The 16,233-nt window shown below is 41.2% G+C and overlaps 2 protein-coding genes across 3 annotated transcripts in view; one reads left to right on the top strand and one right to left on the bottom strand.

Moving 5' to 3' along the window:
* Positions 1–14,921, bottom strand: part of LOC126370045 (uncharacterized) — a 52,917-nt gene extending 37,996 nt beyond the window's left edge. Inside the window, exons 1-2 of the mRNA XM_050014687.1 lie at positions 14,759–14,921; positions 1,089–1,128 (exon numbers count right to left, since the gene is read on the bottom strand). The gene's annotated coding sequence lies outside the window, so the exon portion shown is untranslated. The remainder of the gene's footprint in view (positions 1–1,088; positions 1,129–14,758) is intronic.
* The window catches only part of LOC126370058 (autophagy-related protein 16-1), a 175,892-nt gene that overhangs the window by 58,367 nt on the left and 101,292 nt on the right, over positions 1–16,233 (top strand). The gene's annotated exons all lie outside the window — the stretch shown is intronic.

Raw genomic sequence — 16,233 nt, 5'->3', positions numbered from 1 at the left:
AGACACCATTTTCTCCATTGACACCCAGGAACTTACAAGAAAACTGGATTAATTCCGCTCGAGTGCGGCGCACGGTTGCAATATTGCATTTCTAGGATTACCTCCGGAAACTTATCGGGCGTCAGTGTTGACTTAAATTTGCATCTAGTATTTTCTCGTCGCGCGTCGATTGTAGGTGCTCACGATTTAACGCTGGTATTAATGCATTATTCAGAGGGGTTTTCATTAGGCTGTCGCTATCGGCGCGGGTGATCGCGCTCTCGTTAAAATGTACGGATGGCATGACGGCTGCTCGTATTGGGCATGCGCTAGACAGACACGCGAGCACCTATCACCGCAAGCACTCAAATCTCATGGAATCCCATTTGCAGCCACATTTCCCATACAACATTTTATGCATCGCGACATTCATCTTTCTTTTAATGTACGTCCCCGCTGGCTAAAGCTTGTATTTTGTCTTCAATGGGAGGTGACTACCATAAATTTTAAAACTTTGCCTAGCAGTAAAATGTTTAAGTGCAATTTAGTGCCTCTCTGCGCTACAATGGTGGCTAGAAGGATATTTATCATGGAATGCCTTTCTCCGTTTTTATCGTTGCCTTTTTAATCTCCAGCGAACCCATAGTCGCCGCAGGAACTTTGCCCAATTAAGATAAACCTGCCTTTCTATGGTCTTTCCTCTTTCCATACAAAGAAAAATGATCATTGAAAAAGGCATAAAAACGCAAAAGACAGCCGATTAGCAAAGCAGAAAAGCTTATTAAAAACCCAGTTTGTAGCACAACCAGTTGAAAGGAAACCAGTGCGGTGCGCAAGCAGGTTTACCAACCCCGCACATGGCTCACATCGCGGATGTGGTATACTTTCAATATTAAAAGAGCACACATCCCGTTCACTTTGGCCTAAATTGAAAATGCTACGTGACAACCACGGCAATTTGCGAAAATAATATGCAAAATAAGAAGTGAAAAGAGGTTCTTTGAAATAGTATGAGCATAAAAAATAATTGATAAAGCTTCATGATTGTGGTTGACATCTGATCGCCACGCTCGAGCAGCCTCCATTTAATGCCGTTACGTTTTAATTACCTGGTGACGTCTCGGCTCTGACCACTTGTTGTGCGCGTACCTGCAACAAACACATTATTTGTTAGCTATTGTTGTATGGGAACAACATGTACAACAGGTTTCATTAACACGAATTGAAGCTGTAAAATATTATGTACACATACTGCAGACTGGCGTGTTTATAAACCGCAGGTCGCAAGAAAACAACTTAAGCTAATTTTAGTATTTGTGTCACAAGATAATATGATGCGCAGCATACTGGCAGGTTGCTAGCCTATCGCCTGTCATCCATCACGTTAGACACGACTTGATCCCTTAGCCGACTTCAACGACAAGGCGGCGTTGATAAGCTACTACTTATATTCTGGTATTTTCTAATGTAATCACACAGCAAAACTTGACAACAGCCCACGTAGGCTTCAATTATAGAATTCAATTAACGGGCGTTGTTAGTTTATTGATGTAATAGTTGAGATTCGCCCGTGGCGACTGCATTATAGAGCTCGGACACGCATGGCCACTATCTAGATTCCGAGACGCAGCCAGCGGATGGTGTATGCTCCACGCCCAGGCCCGGGATTAGATGACTTTAAACGAGGATCACAAGTTTTATGCAACAGACTGGTCTTTAGATCTTATCCCTTATTTATGCTCTCTAGTACCTTCCCTGCGTACAGTAAATTGTTTGCAAAAGAAATTTTATTCCTAAGCGTGGAACATGTAAAAGACCAGAAAGTGTATGATAACATCGCCGTGTGTAGTTCTTCGTGTGAATAGCTCTTGTTGCCGAGTGCGAGCCAGACGGCGGCCGCGGACATCGCGACACTCGTGTAAACAAAGCGATACACTAACCCGGTTAACCTTGAATGGTAAATGTGTGCGGAGTTTCGCTGCGGAAAAATATGCCATTGATGCAAGCGTGCGTGCGCCGGATAACGGTCGCCGTAAGCCGAATAAGTGCTTTAGCATCGTACGCGGAATGATAATGTTCGCGGCGAGACTTGTCACGCGATTCCGCCCGCCGCTACCGGACGCGCTTCAATAGACCCACTTTCTTCTAACCTTGTGTCCTTGAACTATAAACGTAGTTAAGCGAGCGTTGCATAGCTGAACAGCTCCACCGCCCGCTGTGCAATTGGCATCTTAACCGATTTTTCTCTTATTAACTATTACAACCGTCTCCGTATATTTTTTTTCACTTTCATCAACAACCTGTAGCAATGCAGGAACAATGAGACGGTGATAGATACAATGGTGCAGCATTTCGTGTAGCCAATTACAGCGCAGTGGGTGCTGCGGCGGCGGCCGGCCGCCGGAACAATGCCGCTAACGAGATGTAGCGGGTGTCCGTCAGGCGCGCGCCTAAGAACACCTCAATCCGCTTTGTTTACGTTAGCATCGCACTCGCCTGCGGAGCGCGATCGCATCCCGAACGCAATAAACCTCGGAGCTAGCTCACGACTCCGCAATGTCTACTCTTTATCGCCCCCGCCGAACGCGGTACGATCTTAAACGTATTTTAATAACTTCCACCCGCCCGGTCGCAATAATGGGCGCACCATGCAAATGCCTGTACCCACGGAGCACCGTTACACGCCGATACTGCCGGTAACGAACCGCCCCGTGAAATAAAGAAAGGCAATAATCGCGAACGGGAAATCCGATCGCGCCGTAGGCATTCCGTAGTGCAGGCTTGACTAGGATCCCGCGGTCTACTTGTGCAAATGGCAACTTTGTATAAGCACTAATGTCACACACGTGTTCCTGAGTATTCACTCGCGTACGAGCATGCCATCAAAAAACTTGAAGTCGCGTAGAAAGTGCCCTTGCAGGTCCCTGTATGCGATCGTATCTTGAATCGAATGAGGTAAGTTGATGTGTCTAGTGTGGATTTGAAGTTCCCTTTCGCGACATGGTGAAGCGCTTTCCCTGTCGCGACTCTGCGCTCTGACACCTGCACTCTTCCTTTCTACGTCGTGCTTGTGGTGGCACTGCAAGTCATCGCTAATGTGCAACGAGTGTTAATTTATCTTGCATCTTCATTCACGGCAATTATAAACGTCTGGCCCATGTCTTTCCACACAATAAATGCTCCGCTACAGAAAATGATTACGACTAGAAATCGTCTTACATTATTCGTAAACTAAGTAGGCTCGAGTGTATCGGGATGATTGTAAACAATTTATTATTACTATAAAATGAATCTTTTGTCTACATTTGAATGGATATAATAGATTTCAATTCAAAAGCCGCTTCATCATCTCTCCTTACTGACAGCTATTACAAAATAAGATTAACAATTTTCTCACGTCCGCATCGAGATCGAGTTAGGCGACGACAACCTCTGCAAAAAGTAAGTTGGAAATCTAATAGAGTTTGTGGCAAGCCGGTTATTTGTGTTATTTTTTAGTTTCGCTGATGCTGAGGAGAAATGCTATGTAACGCTAGCGGACGAAGACGAAGCAACCCGGCATTACTGTAATAACTCAGAACCGCCCTTCTGTCATTATTCTGTACACTTTCCTCGAGTAACTAAAGATGAATGCTTTTTATTTTTCAAGGGCGTCCTTACAATTGTGTTTGACGTATATTGCGCCGCGGAATTGACTTGATAGTTAATGAAGTTTTGATTAAGATACGTTTGAATTTTTCTTATTTTATCTGCAAGTAGAAGTTATGCTAATGTTCAATAGATGAACTGAGGTTAGAAAATAAATCACGAGTTGCGAGAAGCAATAATGACGCTGAAATGTGTGCGTAGAGCAGGGAGGGGTATCGATGCGTGATGGAACAAGTCTAATGCGCGACGGAGTGGCGCGGGATCGTGGTCATTCCGCGTGATCCCAGAGGAACCCGCCGATTATTTCCCTATGATTGCACCCTTCACGGCCTCCATCTTTTCATTATCGAAGCCTGCATATGCCCTGCAACTTGTAACGACAGATTAACTGACCATTTATCATACTCAATGCGCGCTTCGATCGCAAGGGAACCGTCGGAATAAAGCCATAATTGGAATTAATTTTCTTTGTTTTCATTGCTACCAAGAGAAATCATGAATTCCTGTGTTTCTGCTATTGTGCGCAACAAAACAAATGAAAGGGCGCTCAGCAAAAAGTCGGTGTATTAGTGAATAGTCAGGTTATAAAAGTACTAGTAAGTATGCGCAGGAATGAAAATTGTACAATGGCTTCATCGTTCCCATGCTGGTTTTTCGACGTGGGTCATAATGCCGCGCGATCAGGCGAGGTGTTAGGTAATTGCAAGAATGGCGTGCTCCTAGTTGTGGACGTGCGGAGTTCCTGTTCGCATGCGAGCTCTATTTATTGTAATTACGTCGGCCGGCCGTCGGCTGCCCGCTATCGATGGACGGGAGCGCGCTCAGATGAGCCCGTCGCGATAACATCGCTGCTGCCTTCAATTATCTACAAGCCACTTACACTTTTTGAGCTACCTTAATTATCTTCCTGATGTCTGCTTCAGTTTTATAAACATCCATTTTATACACGCGCTATCTATATTGATCAAATCGTTTAGCTGTTTTTGCCTTATTAACATTAATTTAAATAATACTGCCAATATTTTGGCATTAAACTTTCTACCGTTATATCCGTTAGGTAAAAGTTTGAAAGACCATCGAGCATGCAGTTATAGTGCAGTGTAAGAGACAGGATATGAGCCGCATTCCTTATTGCTGCACTGATAATGCGCTTTGATAGTATTCAGGCATTGATTGGAATAATATTGGCAATAGTTTTCCGATTAATGCACGCGATCAGCTCTAGGTGGGTCCGTTTGCCTTAGTCGCGGTATCGCGCGGGCAATCGTAACTTCTTCCCACATAATTGGCGTGTGGGCGCGGCGGTGGCGGTGTTATCCCGATCGCCGCCCACCGGCGACGAGGCGACGCCCGATTAGATAGCTCGGCCCCCGACACCCGACCCAGGAACACCTCCCGACTCCTGACGCACTACCAACTATTTGATCACAAAAATCATAAACCCTTCACAGCGCCTCTCGTTAGCAACAGATGCCAAAGGAAAGATTACTACCTGGAAGAAATAAATCAGACATGACGCGCCCAAGTAAATTTTATAATAACCAACGAGCGTAAGAAAAATGTGCGCGCCGATTACTCTAGCTTTATTTCCTTGAGAAAATTATCCTTTTACATCGCGCGTCTATTTAGGCAGCGAACGGAGTTACAGTTAGTTTTAATTCCTGGGACAACAACTCACGCACGATTTCATTGCGGCGCAGATAACGTCAATAAACACGGGGCTTCTGTGCCCCCGATGGCCCGCGCGGCTCGAACACGCCCTCGCGACAATACTCGGCGAGTGAGCTCTCATTAGCGATAAGAAGTAGCCCTGGCCGCTCGTTACGCAAGACGAGACGCCACAGACGCTTCATTAATTGCGTATTGTCGTAGCTCCCAATGATCACATCTCTGAGATTGTCGAAGCGATCTCACGACGTACCTATTTCCGCCCGCTATGCGACCGGCCCAACTTCTCCTATATGGCCATCGTTAATAATAATAATATACTGTGAAAATTAATCGGAAGCATCGATGATAGGCGTGCACGTTTATGCCGCCAGGATAAACACAGATAATCGCTGGGACCGTTACGTTGATTTAGGGCGTCGGTACCGCCCTTACTCGCTGGGATACAAAACAAACACATATTGGGAGTCACTCAACTTATCTCGACATGATAATATAAAACCTAAAACCAGCTCCTTAGAACCTCGCTCCGAGAATTCTCAAGTAATATTCTCGCCTTTTTGTTGGTTTGTCACAACATCCTGCCCACATCTTGTAATTCCATTCATAAACAGTAAAGCAATCATTATGGTTAAGGTTCACTCCTAACGCTTAGTCGCTTCTTTCTCAGAACCACCCTGTAATTGAACCCTGCCCGGCTACTCAAACCACTCCGGACAAATTATTCTAGCCTTATAATTCACTTTCTAGTTTCTTTCTAGTTAGCGCAACGAATGCCTCGCGGCATTTACGGGGGTATCTATTCGTTCTTCTAACTTTTACTTGTGTATCTATTTCTCGGGGGCTAATTTTCATGTGGAAAGCTTTGCGGCTATCGATGGTCTATCATCGGGTTGGGAATAAATCAAGCGAGGCGACGCGTGCCTCTATCGGGCACAATGCGAGTATGGGTGACGTTAATTGACGAAATGCGAAGTGGTTGTGTGTTGGCCGGTGCTGATTTATGCGCGCGCAAATCGCTACTCAATTTGCATTGGATCTATGTAAAGCGCCCACTCGGGGTCTCGTTACCGCGATCTGTACACAGTCGCTCCTCAGCCAATCGTCACGACCGACCGCTGGAATGTTAACGTCCATTTTATTTTTTGTCAATGAACATTCACAGGTAGGCTTACTAAGATTGCGCTTTCATTCTACTGTCCACATGCCTGCACTTCAGACCTCGCCAGATGTCACATCAACGGCTTCGGATTAATAAAGGATGTTAAACTTCGTGTTAGACATGAAACAGGTAATGTATCCACATATTTTAGGATTATGTGTAAATGCATCGTAGTCGCGTATCTTAATATCCGAGTGGGTGTGCTTTCACATTAGATAGCGAAATTCAATCGGCTTCATTACTCAAGGTGATAAAATAAATCTGAGCTCGTTGATAGATGCGAATACTGATTCAGCAAGGATGATAATAGTTAATGCCGGCTTAATGTTACTACCGCACTTAATAGCTTCGTGTGGGGCTGCAATCATTCCTAATCCGTTATAAATGAAATAGATAAACTGTAAATGTGTGAAAATTAGTCAGACCCGCCTCGGCTTAATGCAAGCGCGATTCAGTGGTGGTAATTTAATGTATTGATAAGGAGGAGTGCGCGGTGGCGGTATGCATGTTCCAGCCTACCTGCGGGAGTAGGAAACACGACCCGGAGATAACATCGTGGCATTGTCTTCGCGCTCGCAATCATTCATCGTAAGTAGTTCACAACGCAAATAAATGTGAAAGATAATCGTAAATGACCACATACGGACACGCCATCCATTGCGGTGTAGCATAGCGGCGCGAGCTGCAAATGACATTCCACATTCACACCAAATAGGTGCGGAACGCGCGTGTATTTGGGTCACACACTGATTCTCTGTAATGGAGGTGTCGAGTGTAAAGCTGTGAGTTTTACCGCAAGTAATCTGACGAGTAGTTCCTCCTGGCTAATTTGCGGATCGTGCATTTCGGGCTGCGGTCATGCGCGTGCGACCGCCGAATTCCGCTGCGAGACGTGCGATGTCGCTGTCGCAACCGAGTTCAATGATCGTGTAATGAACGAATACACCGCCTCATACCTCATCATAATCTACTAAACGCCAAATCCAAATCAAATATCACAATGACCTGAATAACAAACATTAAATTTAACACATTTGTGGTCGTAAATAATTTCATCTGTGGTGTAGTAAAGGGGACTAGCTAATTAATTTATTTACAGTTAAACATCAATACTACAAATGAGTTTTCATTAACCTCATTTTAGTGTTATGTAGTCCACTGCTAATCAGGCGTCTGGTTTAATGACATCCCTTGCAATGAACACCATTTTGCAAATGTTATTACAGATCAAGGAATAGTTGTGCCTGTTCATTTCCTTTAAGTAACATATTAAAATTTACAACTGCCCCTCGAAGCTTTCAAGTGGAAATCGTAGAGTCATATATTCATCATGAACGTGCTCATAATTAACATAGTCATGTTCACATGCCGTGAGCTGAGCCCATCACTCTAAGTTGCACTTCCCAGCACTTATGTATGTGAGAATGCGCTCTAATAGGGTTATGTCTGCATTATATGGATAATTCCATGTAAATACCATCGACACATTGCTACTGCTACTTCTTTTCATTCGTATGTGACTGCTATCGGATAATGATAGTCAAGTTGATCGGAAAATTAACATGCAGCCAGCTACGAAAACAAGGTATGCATTAATTTGTATGGAACAACGTTTACGTTACGGTACAACCGACCCAGTTCATACAATGCATACTTAGGTACTCTGTTATGTTTGATTCTGTCCGAACAAGAACAGGTGTCGGAAATGATATATTGTGTTTATTTAGATTTTTTTTCTGGATGTAAGTTGAGTTGAGAACTTGAGAAGTTATTGCGGAGCTCCGTCTCGCCGTCAGATTGGAGCGCCATCGACATCAATATCGAGATGAGTATCGAGGTGTCGCTAACGACCTCATCTGGTTTCACTTACGGTGCCGTCGGTTTTTCGTCGGGAATGCGATCAATAGCGCGCATTGTGCTCCGCGGGTTGCATAATGTGTCAGCCGTGGGAGCGCGCGCGCACCGCGCCGTTATGCGACGCACGCCACCGGTACCGTTCCATTAGTGATTTTATTAGACGATTCGCGTGTATCCGTAATCAATTTGAGCACGTTGCAGGCGTTGTAACTCGCTCCACTTGCAACGCATTATAGAGCATAAAGCGCTTTACAGCCACGTTCTGCGTTTTAAGCTCACACGGTGTTTCATTCCGCCTCACGGGCTAATGTAAAGTTCGCCGTATAATTTTACTCAGTCGGCTCTATCTAGGACGAGCTAGTCTATCACAAATTTTATGGCTAGTCTTTGTTTCTACAAAAACGCCGCTCACAGTCGCTCATAGGAACATTGTTGCTTGTGGTTTTTTCACACGAGTTAAGAGTAATAAATTATAAATGTAAATTACTCTGTCACATTTATCAAATAAGAGGTCATTCGGATTAATTTCGCATGCAAATTTAATTTTAATTTATTTCTACAAGCTGATCACCGATTTAATTTTTGTTAACCGTTTGAATTGATATGTAAACAAATTGAGGTTAGCCTGTTTCACTTTGAATAATTCTGTACAAGTTACGAGCCAGTAGTCACGTAAAGTGTGGACTGCAACGGGACATGACGTCTCTTGACAGATTTTTTCGTAGACTCGTCTAAGCGATGCCACTTATAGCCTTTAATTATCTCATTTGATTGCGCTTTACAAGTGTTAAATTTGTTGACTTTACAAGTGCTATTGCAGCACTCTCTAGTTTGGTTTAACGGAACTTTCAAGGACATATTTATTAAAGATTTCCCAGTTTGCAAGCAATAAGTTTGTCCGCCATTACGATAAGACAGAAACGTCTGTTATCTTCGAGCTGAAGAGATACAAATTGACTTATCACCTTTTCAGTGCGTGACCTTCTTAGTAAAACGAGGCCCGGAGCCGGCATTAGTTATGGCACAGTTATGGTCAGGAACCGGCTTCCAAATGAGGCATCATTTGTAGGCGCAGGCGCCAATATTCGGGTGTAGCGCGATCATCGCGTGACTCAGCGCTGACCCACACCCACCACATTGTCTCCGCGACTTTTTTAAGTCTGCATACTCAAGTCGCCATAAATAAACAAAACTGTCGAAGAAATCGCAAATTTTATCTTCAAATATGACTATTTTAATTTATCGCTTTTCGAATACAATTCCAGTTTGCAACTATATTCTCAAAAAATAGGTAGAATTGGTTGCCAAAAAGTAACGCTATTTATGAATATTCAAATATAATAGGAGCCTGTTCGGGATCTCCGTCGCCGCAGGTCTGATACAAAATCATATCTATTAAAAATATAACGGGGTACTCAACCTGATTTTTATTTGATAAATGATCCAATTAACATCGCGCGTTTCGTTTATGATATCACTATTGGGTTGAGGTATTAATGGCTGTAGATGCTCGAGATTTTACATTTGTTATTAACATAAACCTTAGAATATTTATTACCCGGCATTCCAACTAAACAAAAAAAAAACGCGTAGGTAGAACAATGAAGGACACACGATGACAAATAATCAGCATTATCAAAATTTCCGTTCGATGTATCTTTATCGTTAACACTTACGCGCCTACACATCGCAAAAACATGGCCGAGTGCTTACTTTCCAAAATAACGGTGTTTAAAAATAACTCTGTAACATATGCGATCCGGCCGGGAACAATGGTTGCACCTGTTAGAGTCGTAAGGTTGTCAAAAGTCCCTAACGGCTGGCGGGTTGCGGGCGTTCACCCCGACGACGTAATTAAAATCCTTCATGGAAAGCACGCCTGATGGAATCCGTCCTGACCCGCACGACCGACCAGTACCGCCCTTTAGACGTTACTTTATAAATAGGAGCGAGATACAGACCCTATCTCTACATTCTACCACTACGCCGAAGTCGAGTCTTAACTCTTAACGCGGATTTCGTTTGAAGTTTTTGCACTAGATTTAAAGTGGAACGCTTTTTGAATTGCTTTCTTAGTTTGCCATTTTCAGCTATACCTAATACACAGGACACTAGACGGAAAAAATGACGAGACATGCAAGTGTAAATTTTAAAAAACATTTCTTTTAGTCGGCGTTAGACAGTGTTAGTTTTAATTATAAGATGATAGATAAACTTTACTAGTAATACCTGGTTGCTTACATAACAACATTAAACTACCGATCTTTTGGTCCTGATATAAAAAACCAATTAAATCTATATATTTTTTAATATAATATTCGTAATTGGAACGAATGTTCGCTACAAATATGCGAAGTTATCTGACAACGTTAATCTTCGCTTAATCCAACGCGAAGCAAAAATTATAGAAATATCAAAATGCCATCAAAACCCATTCGTTAAATACAAACAGACGGTGCAACTCGTTTGTATGTCTTACAGTTGATTAGTTCAACATTTATTCCGCCGGTCACTTGATCAGAAAACGTTTTTCTATCGCCCGCCAACTTAAACAGGTTTGTATTCATTCACTCCACTTACTAATGATGACAGCTGGTATATAGTGAATAAATATCTCTAATGCCTGTTTAAACTACATGTATGTATCTGCGGTTGCATTTACACCGGAAAGAGTCGCATTACAATTAATAAGCAAATGCCGTTCTTCGCTCTAAATTTGGAGCAAACTGTCCTTTACATCTTTTCTTTATTTTTCTCACGTACAAAAAGCTTTAGAGTTTTTGCTGTAACTTTTAGTGCCGAATCGATTTTTCCATCGAACTAATCAGGAAATCGGAACGCAGTCTCGCCTTGTGCTCGATAGTTGGGATGGCGTGTCACCGGCGCGGGCGCAGTCACGAACACTACCGCTGTTCTCACGTGACCCTCTTAATTATAATCTCCGACACCCAATGGGGTCAAACGTACCATCTATCGAACATTCAGACCTTATCTCTGGCACTTACAAAACTTAGGAAATCGTTAAATCGGACGAGATTGACTCATTATAGATAATTTTAAGGTCAAAGAAAATAAGTAGGTAGTATTTTTATTTATTTGCGGCCACATAATCAACCCACCGACTCAACAAGACTTTTAGAGACAGAAATTGCCCGAAACACATAAGTGTTCCTCGCACATACATTTCATGTCTAATATAATTAACGTAAAGATTCTATTTTCGAAAATTTAACTGACAAATAATTGAAAGAACTGTATCACGATGTCCATATTTTGAACTTGACTAAAATTTCTATGCTTTAAAAGTGGGCGGGCATTTTTGCGTTATTGACCTTTGATGAGGGAATGTGCCGCGCCGAGTATGGGGGCTATTACCAAATAAGTGTTCCGCTATGGTTTGATCGCTCGATTTGACCAACATGTGGCGTGCGTCACAGTTTAGAGCCCTCATTGTCTGCCGATATCTCCTTGTACGGCGCTTGTTCACAGCGTTGGCATTCGCCCAAAGTACCAGGTTTGACCCCCGGCCCCGATCGTGCTCGCCGGGTCGTTTGTTATACTTTTGTGGCCTGCGAACGCTACCAGTTGTTTCGTGTAATTGCAGCCTACCTAGGCAACCTAGATACCTAGCCAACCCGGGCGGTGCCTTAATAGTGCTGAATTATCGTGGGAAAACCATAACTGTAAAAATGTTTAGGAATATATTAACTTTGTTGTAGTGTTCAGCTCGACAGTTATACGAGTGTTTAAACACTCATACAGTGTTCTAATTGCGAAAGAATTATGCTGTCAACTCATATGCGGCTACGAATTTGAATACGAACAGCTAAATTGTCTAACTGTGAAAAATGATTGCCAGACGTTCCAAGTAAAAGTGCTTTCATTATTCGCAATGACAATCCTCGCAATGCCGCGTCGGTAAGAAACTTAAGAAAACGTTTTGTTTCGTCTCTATGCGAGTAATTATATTAAATGAATGAAGGGACTCCATCATTTCCAAGAAACTCCTAGTTTTTGTGTTGTTCTTCTCGTCTAATAAGCGGAATTTACGATTGTACTTAATTACACATTTCTAATGAATTTTCATGTCCGCAACATGCACTAGCCGGGTTTTATAGCGGAGCGACGCCAGTGGTCTTTTTAAATACTTAAAACCTTTTATTTATGAAACCGCAGGCTCTTAGCCCTTAAAAAAGCGCAAAAAGCCTGTGCAGATTTACTTTTTTAATTTAATTTTCTATTTTGAAGCAGTTTAAACCTTAAACTGCAATAACTACAGAAATAAAGCCGCAGCACAATAAATTACTTTTATATTCTTTACTGAGTAAAGCTTTTATTTATAGTCATTTGTCTCGTAGCGCGCGGCTCGTTGATGTCTTTTGTACCGCGGAACATTGCTTGACGATTCACAACGTTTTTGTAGGTGCAAATTATTTTGAACTGCCCTTTATAACCTATCAATGCGCTTATATTTAAAACAGTTATTATCTAACACAATATAATATTATTAAGTAAAATATTATTAATTAAATTATAAAATAATAAATAATATTAACACAACATTAATTTTAACATTCTAATAATGATGTTTATCTAATACAATATTCTTAGATTAAAAAAATATTTTCGCTTTTTAAACGCCTGATGTAAGTAAGAATTAAAATTGTTGTTTGATATAAGTAACTGAGCTGAAGTTATTTTTAATATAAAACAAAACTTAAACATTTCTCTTTAAATAAATACTTACGTAATAACTAAATACACTTTAAACTTATCAATCGATAAATACCATATAAATTGCTCTAATATCCCAAGACTAAACTACACAGTAAAATTTCCAACTAACTGCTTCATTTACTTGAACATTCCAAATGAAATTGACGTGGAAACAAGATCGAATTAAGCGAACATAGTACGCGGAGAATTGGTGATAAATCTCGCGAGACCAAACGAAGCGACGCTAAATATAGCGCCATACTATATCTACGCCAGGGGTAGCCAACTTTTGTACATACATAAACATAATTAATTAAATAAATACGTTATTTCCTCCACAAAGTAACAGAACAACACAGTATAACAACACAGCCTGTATCCCCAAAGGGCTAGACAGCTTCCACAAAGCCTCCACAAAGTACATGAATATAGATATCAACATAGAGGTATATAATAATGCAATACGTATTATGTTAGCCATTGTCTCAGAGTACGTGGTTTGGCGTGATGATATATATTTTTTAAATGTTTTTTTTTTATATGCCATGCCCGAAATTATTTATGCTATTGGTTCGCCACCCCTGATCTACGCGCATCAGAGCTTATCGCGCGCATACACGATTGAAGACAAGTGCGCAAAAACTGCGCTGCACTAGCTAGCTACCTACAATAACGGTATACAGCTACTCCTCATATTTTTCTACATAATCGACGATTTTGATTCGCTCTTATGCTGGGAAGATCAGATGCAATTTTTTATTTCGTCAGGCATTCTTCGCTTATGAATATTGATATGTCTACAGATATGTGTCTCATTTATTTAATACAATGATGTTGTAACCGTGAGAGCTATTTTTGTCTAGTTTTTTTTTTTTTTGAACAACCCCAGTTTGTATGAATCTACTTACATTATTTAAATAAATGCTTTGAATCTTAAAATTTTACCTAGTAATTTGTGGAGTTTTAATTGAGAGATTATAAAAAATACCTCTTGTATATTTCTATTTATTTCCCCCAAATAAAAAAATAGTTTTCAGAAAAAACTTAAACTTATTAGTATTTTGTATTTTTGATTGATTTTTACAGCTGAATGAAAATTTTCAATATCCTTAATTATATTTAACGTTAATATTTCTTTAAGTATAAAAAAAACATTATCATTACAATATATCTTTTTTTTTGCCTTCGTCATAGCTTTTTTGTAAAGCTCTACTTTTTTTATACGATTAATATATTCTCACAGTGAACAAAAGATTTTATGCCCTTTATATTATAATTCATTTACATATTTAAAGCATTAAACGTATTTATGTATCCTTTAACAAATAATTGCAAAGTTGTGTTTGCTTGATAAGGCTGTCCTTGGCCGAGAGACGTTCATCGCCCTTCACATGTGAACATTATAAACGCTATAAACGTTATTTCTATTAAATTTAATTGCGAATTCACAAGAGACCTTTTCTAAATGAACAATCATACTTAATCCGGTGCAATCTGGAAGATTGCGCTTCGCTTCCTCTCTTAATTATATCTAGACTTCATTATATTACAGGCTGTCTTCTAAGCGACTCCCAAAGGCGCGCACTAAGCCTCCATAAAATTATTTATAGTTGGACCAGTTTATTAACAGGACACCGGGAACATCCGCCAGATATCCCGACGCGGAAAAAACTGTTCCTGTTCTAATCAGAAAATGTCATAAAACGCAAGTAAACCGCAGGTACATACCCAAAGGATTCACGTGTCTCTGGATATATTTTGTGTAAGCGTCACGAGTGATAGTTCAAACAAATTCAACACCCCAGTTCATGAACTTTTCACTGGTTGTATATCACAGGCAGTCGCACAGTCCTCGGATGACGCGCGCGCAGCGATGGTCGCGAGCCTAGTGTCGCGGCCACTCTCGACAAGACACTGAACTTGGCGGAGTGCGCCCCAACGGTTATAACATAACACGTCTGACGTAACCTTAACCTTGCAAGAAGAAGAGGAACGAGCCGCCGAAGGACGGAGAGAGAGCGCGATAGGCCGGAGAGAAAGGGAGAGATGGCGCGCCGGACCGCGGCCGGTCGCTCGGACGCGCGGCCGCGCGCCGCAGCCGCCGCGAGCCGCCGTACATCCACGCCTCCCCTGCCGATGCACTTCTAGGGCAACGATCCTAAAAAACTTTAAATCCCTTTTACTTTTATTTCTTAATAAGATCCTTTCTATCCTATAGCTCTAGCCTAAACGTTAATCTCTATTAAATTAAATAGTTTGCTTGCCATTCAGTTACTCGACTACCATAAACTTAAACTTTTGCTTTTTGTAACAGAAATTCATTTGAAAAGAACTTAAAGATTGGCTCTCTTCAAAAACAACAACAAAAAGGAAAAACTGCAATCAGCAGAAACATTTCAGTAGCCAGACCAGTTTCTTTCATAATACAAGATTGATGACTGAGAGAAGTATTGATCCTTTTAAGTAGGCAACACTTTATGACTGATCATAAATTTGGTTCAAAGTCGCAGAAATTCTAAAACCTAATCTACACTTCATTCAAGAGACGGTATTTGTGAGGTGCTAGACAAGTAATAAGCAAAATAACGCAGTTTTTATCATCGTTGTGTAGCCAGTCACCGGTATAGGCGCTCGTAATTTCCAGTATGGAGTCAATGTTCTGAAGCGTTCGATTGTTCTGCGTCTAATTGCGTAATCTCCCATTCCCATCTTCGAAGAACATTTGAGAATTAAAATGGTAAGGAATTTCGCTTTCAAATGGACTTCTTACTAATAGACGTATTTTTTTATAGATTTGTACAAAGGTTCTATTATGCGATGACCTGCACTTTCTACGAGTTGAAAGGACAAGGGCTTGATTATAGAGTGGTTGTAGCGTCAGGGATCAGTTGTAGAGGCTGTGAGGCGACCGCTTTCACTAGTATTTGTGCAGTTGGTTCTGCATGATTAAAGATCTCGATCACCTCCCGGGAACCTCCCGTGGCTAGTTTTTGTCGACAGCCGTCTTTCCTACTTGCGATGTCAATGATCTAGTCTCTTCATTTTCTCTCGCATTTCACTGCGTCCTTTCATTTGTACTGCATAGATTATGAATTTGTTCGATTATAAAAGTGTTTTGAAACATGTTTTGTTTTGATTTGTGGGCTTTTTAATTAAGGTTTAGTTTAAGTGTTAATTGAACATAATTTATTTTAATTTGAGTT

The sequence above is a fragment of the Pectinophora gossypiella genome, chromosome 10 (genome assembly GCF_024362695.1).
Source record: "Pectinophora gossypiella chromosome 10, ilPecGoss1.1, whole genome shotgun sequence".
In the NCBI taxonomy this organism is placed as follows: Eukaryota; Metazoa; Arthropoda; class Insecta; order Lepidoptera; family Gelechiidae; genus Pectinophora; species Pectinophora gossypiella.
The sequence above is the reverse complement of the archived record's forward strand: the minus strand, read 5'-3'. Positions and strand labels throughout refer to the sequence as shown.